Raw genomic sequence first — 18,362 nt, 5'->3', positions numbered from 1 at the left:
AGAGTTGTAGAAATTCTCACCGAGTTCAACGGCTGGATCCTAAAGTTCTCACCTGTGTTCTGGTCCTTTCCAGGACTCTCCGTGGAGATGAAGCCTTTCTACCTGTGCTTGATTGTAAACGCTCTCAGGGAAGAATCAAGAGCCAATAGTAACTAACTGTGAAATACAAAAGTTGCAAAAGTGGCCACAGTGAAAAGATCTGGTGAGAGCTCACTATTAAAGAAGGATGCATTGATGAGGACATTTGGTTATTTCGGTAACATATAGCATTTTGAAACAGTAATTAGAGAGAGACTATACGGATGGCAGGACATTGACAAATTTCTAGGCATTTTGTGTAATTCTGAAAACATTAATCAACACGCACCCAAACAAATAAAACCTAAAGAAGCTAAGTCACAAACGCCGTCTCTGCAGCCCTACCCCAGACCCGCTGAATCAGAGTCTCCAAAAACTCAGAATTACGGGTGCCCATGAGTTCATGACTTTCCTGTGGCAGTCGCGGGGTCCGGCCGGGGTTTAAGCCCACTGCCTGGCGAGCACGGGGCAGAATGAGCCTGGCCCGACTCTGGGCTCCCACAGGCCGGCTGCACGCACCCCTCCCAGCAATTAATGGGCATCCGCCAGGTTGCTTCACCGTCCCTCACCGTCACTTCCCCAGCCGCCAGCTGCAAACACTTGATCCCCCGAGGAGGCGGGAGGGGGCTTGCTTAGAGGAGAGAGGGGAGGTCATTACTGATCGTGGGGCTCCTCCCGCCCAAGCGCGAGCTGGACCCTCTGCGGGCGAGGAGTCCTCCCGCGCACCAGCGCCGGCGGCCCCGGGGCAGAAGCCGCCCTCACCTCGCGCTCCCACGGCAGCTGAAAGCCTGGCGTGGGGCTCGCTGGGAGCCTTCTTCCACACCAGCGTCTTTTGAGTGATCACTGTGATTTATCATAGAAATGAGTGTGTGGTCTTTGCCGGCTCCTGGCACAGAGCTCCTAAAACTCTTGGAATTTCCTAAGTGATGCGCCTAAACGTGTCTTTTGTCCTGTGAACGAGGTGACCCTGGGCCGCCCCTCGGCCGCTGCAGGGTGGGGGCTGGTTGCCAGGAACCAGCTCAGAGATGGGGGCTTGGAGCGCTCAGCCCGCCCCGGCCTCGGGCTAGAGACCCAGAAGGGGGTGTCCAGAGAGCTTCCGGGGTGCCAGGGGAACCTCTGCGCCCCTTCTCCACCCCTCCCCCTGCACGTCTTCGGTCTTCCTTTCCGGAGCTGTGTCCTTTCCTAAAAAACCAGCGATCCGGTGACTGAACCGTCTCCCGAGTTCCGAGAGCCGCTCTAGCAGCTTGATCGAACCCCAGGAGGGGGTTGTGGGAACCTGCCACCCGCAGCCAGGCACCCAGAAGCCCAGGCAACGGCCCGGACTGGGGACCAGGGACTCACGGGACCGAGCCCTCACCATCTCCAGGGGGACAGTGTCAGGCGGGTCTGGATGGTAGGACACCCAGCTGGGTCAGAGGGTTGCCGGGTGCATTAATGCGCACACACCCCACACCCACACGCCCACACTCACACCCCCCCACACCCCCCACACCCCCGCACACTCACGCACACACACCCCACACCCACACACTCTCACACCCCCCCACATACGACACAGTCTCTCACACTCCCCCCATGCATGCACATTCTCACACACACACACTTTCACACACCTCACAACCACACTCTTGTATGCACCCACATGCACACACTTACACACAGTCACACACACGCACACTCGCACACATTCTCACACACACATTTGCACACCCACCCACACTCAACCCCACACGCTCAGGTCCCACACCCATGCAAACACATTCTTTCTCTCTCTCCCTCTCTCAAACACACACACACACACACACACACGCAAATGCACACTCATACACCCCCACCCCCACGCAACACTCACACACATATTCACACACAATCACACGTGCAAGTGCACACACTCTTACACACGCCCACACACCCACACGCGCACCCTCTCGCACATGCACGTGCACTCGTGCCGTCATCCGTGAAGTTGGTCGGATGTCACTCTTCAAAAAGATGTCCGTGTTCTAGTCCGGTCGTTGAGGCCGTGGCCTTACCTGCAAACAGGGTCTTTGCAGATGTGATTAAGGGTCTTAAGCTGAGATCATTCTGCCAGAGCACGGACCCTAAATGCAACGACTGGTGTCTTCACGAGAGAGGAGAGAGGGATTTGCACCAGACACAGGGCCCAGAGCAGGGGAGGAGCCACGGGAAGACGGGGCAGAGAATGGGAGGAGGCTCTGATCCCAGGAACACCTGGGGACACAGGAGCCAGAAGAGGCAGGAAGGGCCCTCCCCCGGAGCCTCCACAGGGAGTCTGAACCTGGCTTTGGGCTTCTGCCTCCAGAACTCCAGAGACATTTCTCCTGTTGAAGTCTCTCCGCGTATGTGGGTTTGTCGCGGCCGTCAGGCCCCCCGACCTCGGCCTTCTCCTGGAGTGTCCGTGGCATCGGGGATGCGCGCAGGGGGCCGGAGCCTGGTGCCACGTCCATCCAGGGGTGTTGTGCTCCCGGGGAGGGGCCGACAGCCTCTCCCTGGGCCTCGTGAGGGGGGGCCAGCACGAGGCCGCTCCCGCCCGCGGACTCTGGACCCGCACCTCCAGGGCAGGTACCAGGAGGGTGGACGGACGGGAGGAAGAAGGCGGGACCCCCCAAACCCCCAGCCGGGCATCGGCCGAGACGTGGAGAAGGGAATGAGGGAATGGGGTTCAGAGCCAGCTTGGGAGAGTTACTGAACAAGACTGACTTTCACAAAGCGAGTAACAAAAAGCTCTTACATTTTTCATTTTCAATCAGTCTGCACTATAAACATCTTTGTTTGGTTTTCACTCTGGGCAGGGAGGCCATTTAAATTTTAATTTTAATAGCTCCAAAATATGAGGGCTGTTACTCTTGCCTACGTTCTTTTCTTGGAAAAGATCAGAAGCTCCTTGCCAAAAGGAAAATAAGTCACTAGCTTAATAAATAATGAAACACAAAGCAAACTACTAATGCTTAATTTTTCCTCCATGAATATTTCAGCAAACAATGGAGGCTCTTTATATCGCAATAACAAGGGCTCCGGGGGCCAGGGGACGGGGGCGGGGGCGGGCTCTTTCTTCCCTTGACTCTCCCGATGTCATTTGTTTAAAATTAAGGCAGGAGTTAGTATCATTTTCCGATTCACTGAAGAAAGACATTTATATTGCAGACGACACCTGATGGCATCTGCGTGCACACACCTTCCCGAAGGCAGCGGTCGGCTTCCTCTCCCAGAAGGTGTTTGTCAGTGAGGCTGGACCCCGCTCTGCCTGCCGTGCACATTGGCGACGCGCTGAGCACCTGCCTCATCGTGGTCCGCCCGTGTGCGCCGACGGCTCGGTGACGCCAGTGTCCCACGTGGGACGGCCAGCTGTCATGCACGGTGAGGGAGACCGGCAGGGACAGGGCTCGCCTGCTTGGGGCACACACGTGGGGAAATCTGTCACAGATACACACGTGTGCACACACGCTCACACACGTGCATGCTCACGCTCACGCTCACATACCCCCACCCTCAGAACCGGCTGGCCTGCGCCCAGGGGCTCCCAGGGCACGGGCTGGAGGCCAGAGGTTTCAACTCCCCAGAAATTTCGACGTTTCCGGCTTGCCTTCATGCCGCTGAGCCCCTCATTCTTCCGGCTTTACGAACATGATGAAAGCCACCCTTGGTCAAACCATTTCCAAAATTCCCGGGACATCGGCCGACACCGTGACCTAGTGACCCTCCCCTTCCCACCTCTCGCAGCCTCACGGTAAGAGCCCTCCCTCGTCCCCGGCAGGTGCCGAGCCTGGTGCGCACTGAGGACACAGAAATGGCTCCCAGGCCCTGCCATCCTCCCAGGCACCTGAGGCCCGATCAGGACAGTCGGGACTCATGCATGTTCTTTCCCCTCAGGGGACAGTGTGTGGCATCCCGGTGAGGTGTGGCCAGGCACGGGGACCTCTGCACTGACTCGCAGCTGTTGTTTCACACTTGCAGGGGCCTCTCTCCTAGCAGTGAGGGGAGGGAGCCAAGTCAGGACGAGGGGGGTGACACGAGACAGGCAGTCGGGTGGTGGCCCATCCAGGCTGCGGGTGTGGCGGCTGAGTTCCTCACCCCTTCATGTTCTGTCCACACCCCCGTTCGCCCACCTGCTCGGCGGCCTGGCCAGAGGGGTGGGGATACGGGATCACCCTGGTGGGTCAGACATGGCCTTGTGGCTGAAGTCACTGAGCTGGGTCAGCCCCAAGGCCAGCGTCCATCCCTAGGAGGCTGCTCGGCTGCGTCGTGGGCTGGCCCGGCCTCGGGCCTGCTGTAAGGGTCCCGTGCGAGTTGCTGGGGTGGGGTCTCAGGAGCATGGGTGGGGCACGGAGGAGAGAGGTGGAGGGCCAGGCACACAGTGTAGACGGAGGTAGAGAGCCGGGCACACAGTGTAGATGGAGGTAGAGGGATGGGCACACAGTGTAGACAGAGGAGGGAGGTGGAGGGCCAGGCACATCGTGTAGACAGAGGTAGAGGGCTGGGCACACAGTGTAGATGGAGGTAGAGGGCTGGGCACACAGTGTAGACGGAGGTAGAGGGCTGGGCACACAGTGTAGACGGAGGAGGGAGGTGGAGGGCCAGGCACTCAGTGTAGACAGAGGTAGAGGGCCAGGCACACAGTGTAGACTCCTGCTCTGGGCCCGGGGCTCAGTCCTGCTGGGACCCAAGAGATGTGGAATAGCCCGGGCAAGTGACTCCCATGGCTGAGTCTCTCAGGGGGGGCCCGGCCCCGGGGGACATGGCAGCCCATTGTGCTGTGGGCAGGTCCACACAGGCGGGCCAACTGCACCCTTGCATGGACTGCAGAAGCCCCTCTCCCAGGATAAGTGCAAAAATCACCCCCGGGGCTGATGGGCCCCTGAAGGCACCTGGAAGACACTCCACCGTGACCCCAGTGGGCGGGGGACGAATGGCCAGGGGAGGGTGGGTCCTCTCCGCCTGGGGGCCTTGGCCACGTCGCCCCTACGCCTGGTCCCTCTTGTCTTGAGGTCAGCATGGCGAGAACAGGGCCTGGTCTTAATGACGGAGTTTGTGGCCCCTGCTTCTAGAGAAACAAGACAGGCCCACGGGGAGGTTTCTGCCAGGGCCACCTGAGAAATGCAGGGTGTCCCCCGACCTGGAACCTGGGGGATGTTTCTAGGGAAAACTCTAAGGTGACAGTCTGCGTTAGTCTGTGTCTGCCCCTTTAGCCGGGGACTCCGGGGCCCCGATAAGGGACCCCCACCCTGAGCTTGACCGAGCTAAGTCCTGCCGGGGACAGCAGCACTGGGGCCGCCACCCTCAGAACCCCCTGTTGGCATGGCTCTCCCCACACGGCGACAAGCAGCTTTCAAGCGCAGACCCCTGTGGGGACTGTGGCCTGGAGGTGGGGGGGGGGCGGGTGCTTGGGGATCCCCGAAGAGGATGGGGATGGGCCCAGACCCATCACTCCACGACTCCCCCTGACCTGGGCCTGAGCAGGGCAGCCGGACCCCTGAGGGGACTGGACAGAGGGGGTGCGGGGAGGAGCCGTCGCCTGGGTTGGGCACGCATATCAGGGTCCAGTGAGGAGCTGTTTTCAGAAGGTCACAGTGGCCAGGCCACAGCGGAGCCCAGGGACAGGCTGTGTACACAAGCCCTAGGCAGGGACACCCCATGTCCAGGCAGCAGAGAGGAGCCACCGGCAGCCCCACAAGGTTGTGGGGGAGCCCACGTGGCCGTGAACCCCGAGTGGTCCTGAGTGCAGGGAGGCGGCCCCAGGATTCCGGAACCCGGTGAGCACTTCCTCATTTTACTGCCCAGATGTGGAGAGCAGACACAGGAATCCACAGTGCCCCTCGGCCAAGGGGCCAGTGACCTGCCACCCAGAGGCCGGGGTGTCAGGCCCGGGGAGGGGCCGTGCCCTCCCCAGCAGGGTCTTTGTCTGGGGAAGCCCCTTCAGGACCCCCGGGGTCCTTGCTGTGAGTGAAGCCCAACGTGGGCCACCCGGAGAGGGCGAGGGTCACTGGTCCACGGGCATCTGTCGTGGTTGGCCAGTGACGCCTCCACCACAGGGGACCCTGTCAGCTGGATTTCCCGACTAGGACCCTCGTGAAACTTCACCGATCTGCACACAAGGGGCTACCTGCTTGTGACTGTCGGGAGACTTACCTGGTGCCTGTCCTCGGGACACTCAGGGCCACTTAGACGTCACCAGCATGCGGGGTGTCCTGCCTGTGTCCCGCCCTCCAGGTGTGGGGTCGGGGGGGCCGCGGCGTTAGCCAGCACATGCCCTGCTCCCTGTTTGACACCCGGCTCCTTGTGTGGGTCTGCCCGCGGCTCCCAACCCCCCAGCAATGCCCACCCTGGCGTGGCCACCACCTGGGGCGCCCCTGGCCTGTCCGCCAGCCGGGGTGGCAGCCCAGCCCAGCAGTCACAGCGTTGCCCCAAGAAAGGACAGGACCGCTGGGCACCCCCTGGAGGGGGCAGTCCTCACACTGGGCTGGCCTGCGGGACCCAGGCCCGAGGGGCTCCGTGGCTGGCAGGTGCCTGGAGGGGGCGGTGCCAGGACATCAGGGGGCCGCGGGGCAGCCCGTCCCCGGGAGCGTGTGTGGTGCCTCTGGGGGTCCTGGAGGGCAGGCGGCCGTGGTCTGTGCGTGAAGACGGCGGGCTCACGGGGGGGACATTCCCAGGGGTTCCCAGCTTCGGTGAGTACAACCGTGAAATTTTTCTTTCTATCAAATCGCCAAGCACGGTCACAGCCGACTGAGCCTGCATTCAAACAGCTGCCTGCGGCGTCGGGGCTCCGGGAGGGAGGACGGCGAATGCCCGTGAATGGTGGCAGCGAGCCGGAGGAGAGGGGACAGCTGCAGACACACAGCCGGCGCCTCCGCGGAGGCTCTTTCTTCCCCGGACCCAGGAAGGGGCGGTCTCCGGGGACGCAGATGCTCAGGGCCACTGGAGCCGAGCAGGCGCCCTTGCAGCTGGACCTTCGCCAACTGAGCCCAGGAGCCCCGTTCAGAGGTCCGGGCACCAGCGCGTCCCAACGCCACCTGCGTGCTCCCCACCCAGCCCAGACTCGCTCCCCGGACTCAGAGGGCCCCCCGGGCAGGGCCAGCGTCCCCAGTCTACAGACGAGAAACTCGGGTGTGGCGGCTGAGCGAGTGGCCGGCAGCTGCCCCACGAGGCGTTAGCGACCCACGGGTCCGGTTCCAGAGCCCAAGCCCCGCGGGGCGCCTGCCGCCTCCTCCCCTCAGCGCCCCGGCCGCGGCCCCCGCACCTGCCCCGCGTGCCTTCCGGGTCCTGCCTCGGGCCTAGAGGAGCTGGGGCTGCGGAAGGAGGCACCTCCCGCCCCCACCTGTCCCGGCAGCCGCTCCGAGGACACCGTGAGGTGTTACAGACCCCGTCCCTTCTGGAAGCGGGAGCTCTCTGAACCCCGGATGGAGGCCACCCCGTGTGGTGGGACACGGGGGCTGGGGTGGGAGCAGAAGGAGGGGCCGGGGAGGGGCGAGGTGGTAATCTGGGGGGCAGTGGCAGAACTGGGGGTATGAGAAGGGACAGGCTCAGCCCGGTTTGGGAGGCAGAGCCCACGCAGACACCGACGTTGGGTCCCGTGTAACCAGTCGTGTTGGTAACGGCCACACTGGTGGTGCGGACACCTCTTCCCTGCACGCACGGCAAGGTGGGGACGCCGGCGGGGGCGGGGGGCGGTGCGGGGTGGGGACCCAGTGCCACAGGCTGCGTGTGGAAGCTCTGGGCAGAGGAGGTGCGGCCGGCCGGGGTCGCCGCCGGCCCTCCTCACCGGGGTGCCGTGTGTGTGTCCTCGGTCCGTCCGCCTTCTCCCCAAACCACCGTCCTTCCCATGCAGACATGTGACCAGTGCGGTCCTGACCTCGGGGTTTTCCTCTCTCTTCTTAGCGGACAGTTCAGCTCAGGCCCGTCTCCGTTTTCTTCCTTCTGCACCACCGGTCCGACCCCCGTGCCTACGCCCCTGCCAGCGCAGGGTCACTTTCCGACCGGTTTGTAGACATTAACCAGGAAACCAGCCTTCCCTTCACTGCCTTTTGCAAAGTGTCCTCAGGGGTTCCTTTGTCCGTTCACCCCCTTACAGTGGGTGAACAGTGGGATTTTTCTCATTTTGAAGTTTCCGGGCTGTCTTTTTGTGGTCATTTATCGTCTGAGTTTGTGTCTTACTTCGACCGGACTAAACGTCTGTCATTCTCCTGCTTTCTTCTGGAATTTCCCATCCCATTCAGCTTTTCTATTTCGTTTGTGGATTCCCCTAGGACGATTTGCTGTAGGAGTGAGGTCTGGCCGCCTGGCTCTCAAGCTCTGGTGGCAGGGCCACCTCCAGCCTGACCCTGGATGTGCCAGTCGCCCTGCTGCTGTGTGCGTGCCCCAGGACACAGTCTAATGTCCTGACCTCACAAAATGTCTGTTACCCAGGAGGACTGGTCTAACCTCGACTTCGCTACAGAATGTTTTGAATGCATATGTATTTGTCAAAATCAAATTTAGAACGAACGTGATCTGTTCTTACACACACACACCCTTTTACGGACTATTATTAGAATTACATCAACTTTACAGGTTAATTTAGGGAGAATTAATATCTTTGGAATACTGGCCTTTTCTATGAATATGGCAGTTTCTTTTATTTCTCTTCCGAACTTCAGTAGCATTTAAAGTTTTCTTTGTGAATATCGAACCTATTTCTTGTCAGATTTCTTCCTGGGACCCGAGTGCCAGTGTTGTCATGGTTATGGCAAACAGGGCCGTTTTCCCATTTTTCTTTTAACTGGTCACTGTTTTCATAGGACATCTGCGGATTGTTACGGGTAATTTCGCAGCTCGCCTTTTAATCCTCCTGTTTGTAGCATGCCCCTGGAGTGGCCAGGCACAGGGCCCTGCCTTCCTGAAACAAAAGCCAATTTACTTCCTTTTTTCCCCCTCTTTATGCCTCTGATTCCTTTACTTTATCAAACTGTATCAAAGTAATATTGAACATCTCTGTCTTGCTTCTGACTTAATGAGAATAACGATAGTCTCTCCTTAGGATCCTGGCAAATGTGGACCTAATTAACTTAGAGCTTTCAATCAAGAATGGACGCTGGATTTTATCAAATGCCTTTTAGGCACTTTGGAAAGAATCATGCTTTTTTTTAATCGATGCTCGTTACATGTTGATTTAGAAGAAAAAAATGTCTGAGTGTTAAACTACCTTTGAATTCCCAGGATGAGCCCACCTGGACGGTCTTGTCTTGTCTTTTCTTTTCTTTTCTTTTCTTTTCTTTCTTTTTCTTTTCTGTTAGATTCTACTGGCTAATATTTTATTTATTTTAGATTTTTACATTGATATTCACATCCAAGATTGGTTTGGAGCTTTCATTTCTGTGCTACCTTTGTCAAAATTAAATATCGATGTTGTTCTGCTTTAATGGACATAATTTGGAAGATTTCCTTCTTCTTCTACGCCCTGAGACAGCTTAAATAGCATTAATTATTAATTCTGTTTAAAAGAATTAATATCTTTGTAAGATTGAGTCTCTGTATCCAAGAATGTGGCGGATCCTTCCCTTTTCTCCAGTCTCCTGGAAATAGCAATGGAGTTAGCTTTTCCGTGAAGATTCTGCGCCCTGCCCTTGGTGACGTCGGGTCAGGGTTCAGGGTGCACAGCCTTCTGTCACAGTCGCTGCGTCTTCCATGGGAACGGATCCACTGACAGGGCTTTTTCTCCCAGGTGCCCTCCTACTTCACATTTTCCTAGAAAAGCATCCACATAAACGAGGTTCTGTAAGTGATTCCTCCTGTATCATTTATTAGTTTGCCCATTTGTGCTTTTTCGACTTTTCTTAATTGGCAACAGGATAACTTGGTATTGGATTTCTTTGGTTCTTCTGTTTTCCAATCATTTTTATTATTACCTTTTAAGTTCCTTTCTTGTGTTTTTATGTTAATGTTATTCTTTCTAAAACTTCAGTTGGATGGTTGATATTCTGTTTGGTTCACAATCTTAAATATATTTTTCCTCAGAGGACTGTCTTTGGCTGGAATGTGCATGACTTTTCCTCTGGTTATTTCTGAAATGCTCTATTTAATAAATTTGTTTTGATTTCTTCTTGAATCTCAGAGTTGTTTGAGACAAAGGTGTTTTTATTCGGTTAGTAAGGCTGTTTGTAGTTGTGGGTTTTTTTTTAATTTTTTTAAGGTTTATTTATTTTTGAGAGAGAGATGGACAGAGTGTGAGCAGGGGAGGGACAGAGAGAGAGAGAGAGGGAGACACAGAATCTGAAGCAGGCTGAGCTGTCAGCACAGAGCCCAATGTGGGACTCGAACCCACGGACCATGAGATCATGACCTGAGCCGAAGCAGGACGCTTAACCGACTGACCCTTGTAGCTGTGTTTTGATGTCTGATTTTGCTGTCATGTCAGACAATGTTCTCTGCACTCTTTCTACTTCGGGGACTGTTCGAGGGGTTTTGGGGAACCTCATTTGGGATCAGTATTTGAATGTCCACAGGCACTTGAGACAAAAGTTTTTTTCTCTATCCTCAGCATATGATATAGGTCCCCATTGGAATCTCTAGCTGATACATAACATTTTACGTTTGCCTTCTTGGCCCATCATTAGCTGAGACAGAATTAAAGTTTCTTGTTATGAATACTTTCTACTGGTTTTACTGATACTTTCTTAATTCGACCTTAACCTTGTCTGATGGCAGGACGCACTCTATCTCTGGCCTGTTCTCTTCTGTCCCATCTCTCTGGGTCACTCAAGTGGTCACGGGTCCTGCTTTAACAGCAGGTAACTACTTTGCTCTGTGGTCCCATGTCAGTCTTTTGCATTCAGCAGGTGTGTGTCAGGCCCATAACATTTACTGATATGACTCTGGTCTTATTATATTTTATGTATTTATATCTATTTGTGGTTTATTTATATTTTGCATTTATTCATATTTTTGAATTTTTATGCAACGCTTTCTGTTTTGTATTGTTTTTATTTTTTTTTCTTCCCCCCAAATGATCTGTGGATTCTGTGCCTCGGTCTGTGCGGCTGGTCCTCCCCCTGTGAGGACGCGCCTCGTGGGGAAGCTTCTCCCGGGGGCCGGGGCATGGCCGCGGTGACCCAGGGCGCCAACGCTCCTGTGCTCCTGCCAAGTTCAATGGATGCTGATACTCCCTCAGTTTGTCTAGGGTGTGCTATGCTATTTAAATCTCCTCACACTTTTATTGACGGACACACAAGTTCCAAATGTCTTCTCAAAAACTGTTTTCCACCCACCGCCTCCCCTGTTCACATCTCCTGTGCTGCCTCCTCCACGCTGACCGCCGTGTCTCTCTGTGGACGAGGCTGCCCTTCCGATGTCTTCAGGAACGGCTCTGCGAAACCCCACCCTCCAGTCCTTGCAAGGTGCTGGGTTCTGAGCGGTGCTGCTGGGTAAAGTAGAAGATACCTCGTTAAATTAGAATTTCAGGTGAACATCAAATAATGTTTTTAGCATGAGTATGAGCTGTGTGAACATTTGAGTCAGGACCGTGTTTTATGGGACATATTTATACGGAAAAGTAATGTTTTATCTGAAATTCGAATTTGACTGGGTGTCCTCTCTGTGCATGTGTGTGATTTGTTAAATCTGCCAACTCTAAATCTGAGTGACGCGGGCGACTGGAAGCCAGTGTCCCCTCACCTCTTAGGCCATCGTGACAGGTGGTAACGCAAGGTGGGAACGCGACAGCGGACTGAAGGCCAGAGCTCCAGAGGTAGTGGCGGTCAGGCCGGATGGAGACGCTGACGGAAGTCCCCCGGGGGCACTCGGGGCTCTGCGCTGCCCCCCCGGCCCACAGAACCGTTCATTCTTGGGAGAGGGTGAAGCCAGAGGCCCCTGGTCCAAACGTTGGGAGGCTGGGGACACCCCTGCCTTGTTGAGGTCTGCAGTGGCCGCTGCGGGGTCTCCCCGGCGCCACCAGATCCCCGCGGCACACGCTCCAGCCTGCTCTTCCTCAAGGCTGATGTCCTAGAGCCCCGCCTGGGTGCCCCTCGCCTGGGATTCGGGGCCATCTGTGACCTGCCTGTGACTTGTTTGCCAAACTTATACAGAGGTCACAGCACGGTGCCGACCAGGAGCTGAGAGGCGGCCTTGAAGCCGCGGCCTGAGCGTCTGGCTTCAGGAGCCGTCTGACAGCCCCACGGAAGTCACGGCACCGGCCCCGTTCTGCTGGGACATTGCCTGCTCGGCCCAGAGAGCGCTGAGACCGAAGTCTCTGGGACAAGGCTGAGCTCCGGAGAGCCCGCGTGCCCCACCCGGTAGGCCCCCCGAGCCTGGCCCGTCTGCCCCCCTCCCACGGACATGCCAGCCCCTTCTGCCACACAGCACTTTGTCCTCCAAGGTGGGCCCGGGACAGGGGTGAGTGAGTCTGGGTCAGCAGGTGTGAGGCTGCTCCCAGGGGCCGCGCCCACTGGACGGAAGACAGACAGGGGCCGGGTCCAGAGGAGGACCCAGCGTCTCCCTCCCCGCCTGCCCCCGGCCCGGACCTGGGCAGGATTGGGGTTGGCCACTATTCACACCGGAGGCACAATCCCAGAGACACCACGTAAATTGGGAATGAAGGGAGGTCACCGGGGCCACCGTGGCAGTGGACTCAGGCTTTTGCCACCTGTCCGGTCCCCTGAGCAGCGTCAAGGAAGGAGCGAGAGAGGAAGCTCAGGTCTCCAGTCGTCCATCTTGACCCAGAGTTGGGGCTGGCCGACTTCGCACAACAAAGACAAGTGACGGCGTCTCAGCAGCTCCTGCAAGTGGGACCACGGACTTTGCATGAATCCCAAAGAGGGAACCTGGGTCCTCAGGGGACTCCTCCCCATCCCCAGCATCTGGTGGCTCCCACACGGACGACTTCTCTGTTGGGCATTGTCCTGGGTGGACGGCACCTTATGTGTAGGACACATGGTCTCTTCAGGCGGCGGAGGGGGGGCACATTTCTGTTTCTTTTGGAAGTGCTGTGGTTCTAAACACGGTCAGGCTTGAAGCCATGTCCAGGCAGGTGTCCGCCCCGCGTGGGTGCAAGGTTCCCGCGACACCTGAGGCTCCCACAGGTGGCTGGACCCATGGGAAGTCCAGGACCCGGCCGGAGAAGGCCACCGTGCTTGTTAGAGGGCAGGTACCCCGAGGTGTGGGAGGCAGTGCTGGCCAGTCACCCCTGCCGCCATGGGGGAGCCTCTTTCCGGGGTCGTTGTGGCTGAGTCTCATCTTTGTTGTTCTGGAACACAGAACGTCTTTCCCTCCAGTCTTTCAGCCGCAGGTGACAGTGGACAAAGCAACAGAGAGACAGGTGTCCCCACCTGCCCCCGCCTGTCAGGTGCACGCAGAGGGAGAGTGTGCCGTCCACCCCTGGCAGCACAGAGACCCAGGGCCCTGGGTGGGGGGCAGGGGGAAGGGCAGGGCAGGGTGACCATCTACTCTGAGGCAGAGAACTTGCTAGAACTGACATGTTTATTTCTCTTCCTTCTTCAGATCAAAGGCCTCTTGAGTAAGAATTAGAATTGTCTAAGGAACAGTGACTTTTTCCTGACTTTCCCTCCAAATACATTTTTGATAGTAAACTTTAACTCTCTGGGGGAGGGGCAGTGAACCACCAGAAGGGATCTCTGAGGTTCTGCAGACAGGAGCCGGGGCATGGCTGGTGCACATGTCCCGCACCCTCGGAGCGGCCGACAATGGAGGGAACCCCCCCCCCAATGTCACTGGGAGAGGACAAAGTGCCAGAGCTCTGGGACCGCGGGGGCACTGTTTCCTGGGGCCGTCACCCTGTGAGGCTCTCCTGTGCAGCCAGTTGGTTAGAACCACACCGCACCCCCACTCTCCCTGCAAGGTCAACCCTGTCCTCCACCGAACAAGCCTCCTTTGGGCCGCTTCTCCCCGCTTCGCCACCACCAGGCCCTCTGCTCGGGAGCTGCCTGGGACGGAAGGGCTCCGTCTGCCCCTCCCCCACCTCCAGACCCCCTGGACGACACCCCCACGGGTCCGCCCTCCCAGGCGGGCCTGTCCCGGATGGATGGTCCCCCTTCCCCAAGAGTGCCAGGCTGCCTGCCTGCCCCGACGGGTCCGGGGCAGCTGCCCAGGTCACAGCAGGGTCCCCAAGCAGGGGGCAGGGGTTAGGAGACTTGAACACACAGGGAACTATTTGGGGCCTCATCAAGCAGGCGGTGGGTGCAAGACACCAAGTGTGGTGCTCTAGGCCAGGCCTGGGGGCTCCTGAGCTGGGGGTGGGGGCGGTCCCGGGGGCATCTGGCCCCGTCAGTGGGGAGAGGTGACAGCAGGGCCTTGCTCAGGCTTGGGCGCTCGGAAACCGCACCCCATCGCCCACCCGTGCGTCCACCCTGCCCACAGGGGCCTGCTCTCCACCCTAATGCCCGCAGCAGGCCTGGAGCTGTGCTTTAGGCACGATGCCCGGCACAGGTGACCAAGTGCTGGCTCCAGACTGTGCAGGTGTCCGTGGCCCTGCCACCCTCCCGGGGGTCCCATCCTGCCAGGGCCTCCTGGAGGCATCTCACTTCTTCCCAGATGTTTCTGCCGAAAGAACTGGGCCGTGACCCAAAGACCTCTCTCCCCAGGGTGGGGCTGGGGCCATGCGGAGCGCCCCCCCCCCCCGCCCCCCGCCAGAAGTGTGCCAGCAGATCTCTCCTGTTTGCAGGACATTTTCCACGGATGATGTTTGAGTTTGGCTGCTTCCTCCACCAAATCCTGCTGTGGGGACAGTGAGGGGAAAGCTGCAGTTCTGGAAGGTTCTCCTTGCCTTGTGCTTTGCGCACAATGAAAACCCCTCTGGGAATCCTTCTCCTGCTTGTTCTCATCCTCAGACCAGGGCCTGAAGGGGAAAGCCATCAGCCCACCAGCTCTACCAACTACGGCAGGCAAAGTCCTCAGGTCCCGGCGGGTGGGGGAGGCAGTGAGCCCCTCCCACACTGGAGACCCATCAGGAGAGAGGGCCCCCAAGTCACCTTCCTGCAAGGTTCTGTAAAAACAAGACAACAGGCCCAGACTGGAGTCGCTCACGCTAAGCCCCGCGTCACCAACCCGAGGCCTGACGACAGGTTAGGCTCCCCCAGAAATGGATCCTCACTGCAGTGAGGCGGGAACCGCCCGGCCCGCGCGGGGTAGGTCATCTGATCGGCCCCCGCCGTCCCCTGAAGAAGAGCGACCCACCAACCCGCCTTTGGCTACCGTAACCTGTTCGTCAGCTCCTTTCGCCTCTAAGTTTTCCATCGCGTCCGGCCCGTCGAGCGCCTTCCTGTCTGCTGGGTGGGACACCGCCCAACTCAGGAATCATTGAAGAAACCCGATAAAATCCTTAAATGCACTCAGTTGACGTTTGTCTTTGAGCAGTTCCAAAAGAAGCTGCCATTTTGGGTCCAGGGTCGGTGGCTACGTGGGCGCCTGGTCTCCATGCCCGTGAGGCTGTGGGGCCCGAGCGGGGTGTGCGGGGCGGCCTGCATTAAACAGGTGGAGAAGTTGTGTCTGCCTTGCACCTGCCACCGGAAACAGAGGGCGCGTCCCCGTTTCGGGTACAGGAGGGTGTGGGGGGCTGGGACTGGGGGTTCCCTCTGGCTGCGCCCGCTCGAGCCCGCTTCACCCCAGCTCTGTGGCTCTGGGCTCACAGGCAGATGGACCCGTGTGCTTGAAACACTTGAAAAAACTGCAGATTCCCTGGAACAGCCGTGCGGAGAAACCGCAGAGAGACTTCAAGATCAGCCACAGAACGGTACCAGGGAAACAAGGCCCGAGGCTTCTCCGCTGCAGCCCGGGGGCCACGCCAGGGGCTCGCGTCCCTCCAGCCACGCATCTGCCACATTGCACAGCTCAGGTGACCTTGACTGTGACCGCCAGAAAAATGCTCCGCAGATCTCTACGCTGACTGTCATTGTCCCGGTTTCTTCGCCAAAGAAGTGAAGGGATCAGTGCCACAGACCCACTCGACACTTGAGTAGCAAAGCATGTTTCACAATTTGAAAATTCAGGGTTTTTTTAACACTTTATTTAAAAAAAAATTTTTTTTAAGTTTATTTATTTTTGAGACAGAGAGAGACAGAGCACGAACAGGGGAGGGGCAGAGAGAGAGGGAGACACAGAATCGGAAGCAGCCTCCAGGCTCCGAGCTGTCAGCCCAGAGCCCGACGCGGGGCTCGAACTCATGGACCTCGAGATGGTGACCTGAGCCGAAGTCGGACGCTTAACCGACTGAGCCACCCAGGCGCCCCTTAACACTTTATTTTTAAGTAATCTCTACACGAAAGGTGCGGCTCGAACTCACAACCCTGAGGTCAAGAGTCACACGCTGCCCGGGCCGAGCCGGCCTGAGAATTAAGCTTTTAGACTACATATCAGAAATTATGGGATCTGTAGTGCTCCAATGCAAATTCATACCCTTGCTTATATTAACAAGAAAAGGTGAAAATAATTTAATGAGGCATCTGACTCAAGAAGAACCAAAACGTACCGCCAGGTTAAGTGACAAAAGGGTGGGGTAAGAATTAAAGAAGAAATTGATCAACAACAAATTGTAGGATCAGTAAATACACCCGAAAGCTCATTCTTTAAAAAGAGGAAGATAATAAAAAAAAAAAACCTGTTAGCTTAGCTAACCTAACCAAGAAGGAAAAAAGGAGACACAAAATAAAGAAATGATAACAAGGAGATAACCCCAGACACAGAGGAAACGAAAACAACCATAAAGACTATTTTGTTAGGTCTGTGCGTTCTAAAGTTTGGGTGACATAGATGCTTTTCCAGAAAAATACAGGTGGACTCGGGAGAAGCCAACTATCACAGGGAAACAGTCGTCAAGTTTGTGATTCTCCCTCACTCACACTTGGGCGAGAGCACGCACACCTATGCGCACACATATACACAGCCATGCACATACACATATACACCCCCCCCACACACACCCACATATACACCCACACACACACACACACCCACGCGCACACAACACACCCACATGCACACACATATACACCCCCCCACATACACACCCATGCGCACACATGTACTCTCCCACGCGCATACATATACACACCCATGCAACACACATATACACCCCCTGCACACACACACCCATGCACACACATACACACCCATGTGTTACACATATACACGCCCCCACATACACACCCACGTGCCCACATACACAGACCCACATGCACACATATATATACCTCCCCCCCACATACACACCCATGCACACACATATACACACCCCACACACATACGCACCCATGTGCACACATATACACACCCACGCGCATACATATACACACCCATGCAACACACATATACACCCCCTGCACACACACACCCACGCACACACATACACACACACATATACACCTCCCCCACCACATACACAGCCATGCATACACATATACACACCCCACGCACATACACACCCATGCGCACACACACATGCACACCCATGCACGCACACACAACCACATGTACACACATCCATGCAAGCCACATGCATGCGCACACACCCACACACAGCCACGCACATCTACACTCACACGCATGTGCACCCCCCACACGTACACACCTGCGTGCACACACCCACAAACTCACCTGCTCAAAACACACGAAAGAACACGTCCAGCGTCACCAGTGCCGGCGACTTTAGGGAACAAATGAGCACAATGTTACGAAAGCAGTCCAAGAGCGTAGAGGACTCGAGGACGAGCTTCTGAACTGTTTGAAAAGATGGCCCGGCCCCTTTCCCTACCAGTTTGGAGGCACAGATTCTCAGCAACTTGTCAGCAGGACCGGACCCCTCCCGCGGCCCCAGGAGGAGCCAGCCCGGCCTGGCCACCATCTCGGACGTCTGCCCCGGGCTGCGCGGAGACAGACAGTCCTATTGTCCCAGGCGCCCGCGGTGGAGATACGGGTGCAGCCCGTGTGGACGGAGACAGCGGGCCTGGGGCCCAGACGCAGGATGAGGTCCCAGTGGCCGAAATGCTGCTGTGAGGGACACGCAGGGCGCACGTTAGGGACCTCCTGCTGCAGGTGGGCTCGGGTGCCGCCCGGAGACCGGCCAGGGAGGCGCGAAGAACAGCGAGGGCAAGAGCGGCCGGAGTGCAGTGTGTCCCTCCATGGGCGAGGCCGGACCGCTGGGTGGCGTCGAGCGGGCCGCCCCGGCCTTCCCTCGAGGCGTCTGGGGTCAGAGCACGGACAGGGAGGAGCACCGGCCCGGCAGGAGTGGACTTTCAGAAGGAAACACACTTGTTCTCACGCCAAACAGGGGAAGGAGCAGGTGGGGC

The sequence above is a fragment of the Panthera tigris genome, chromosome D2 (assembly GCF_018350195.1).
Source record: "Panthera tigris isolate Pti1 chromosome D2, P.tigris_Pti1_mat1.1, whole genome shotgun sequence".
Lineage (NCBI taxonomy): Eukaryota > Metazoa > Chordata > Mammalia > Carnivora > Felidae > Panthera > Panthera tigris.
The sequence above is the reverse complement of the archived record's forward strand: the minus strand, read 5'-3'. Positions refer to the sequence as shown.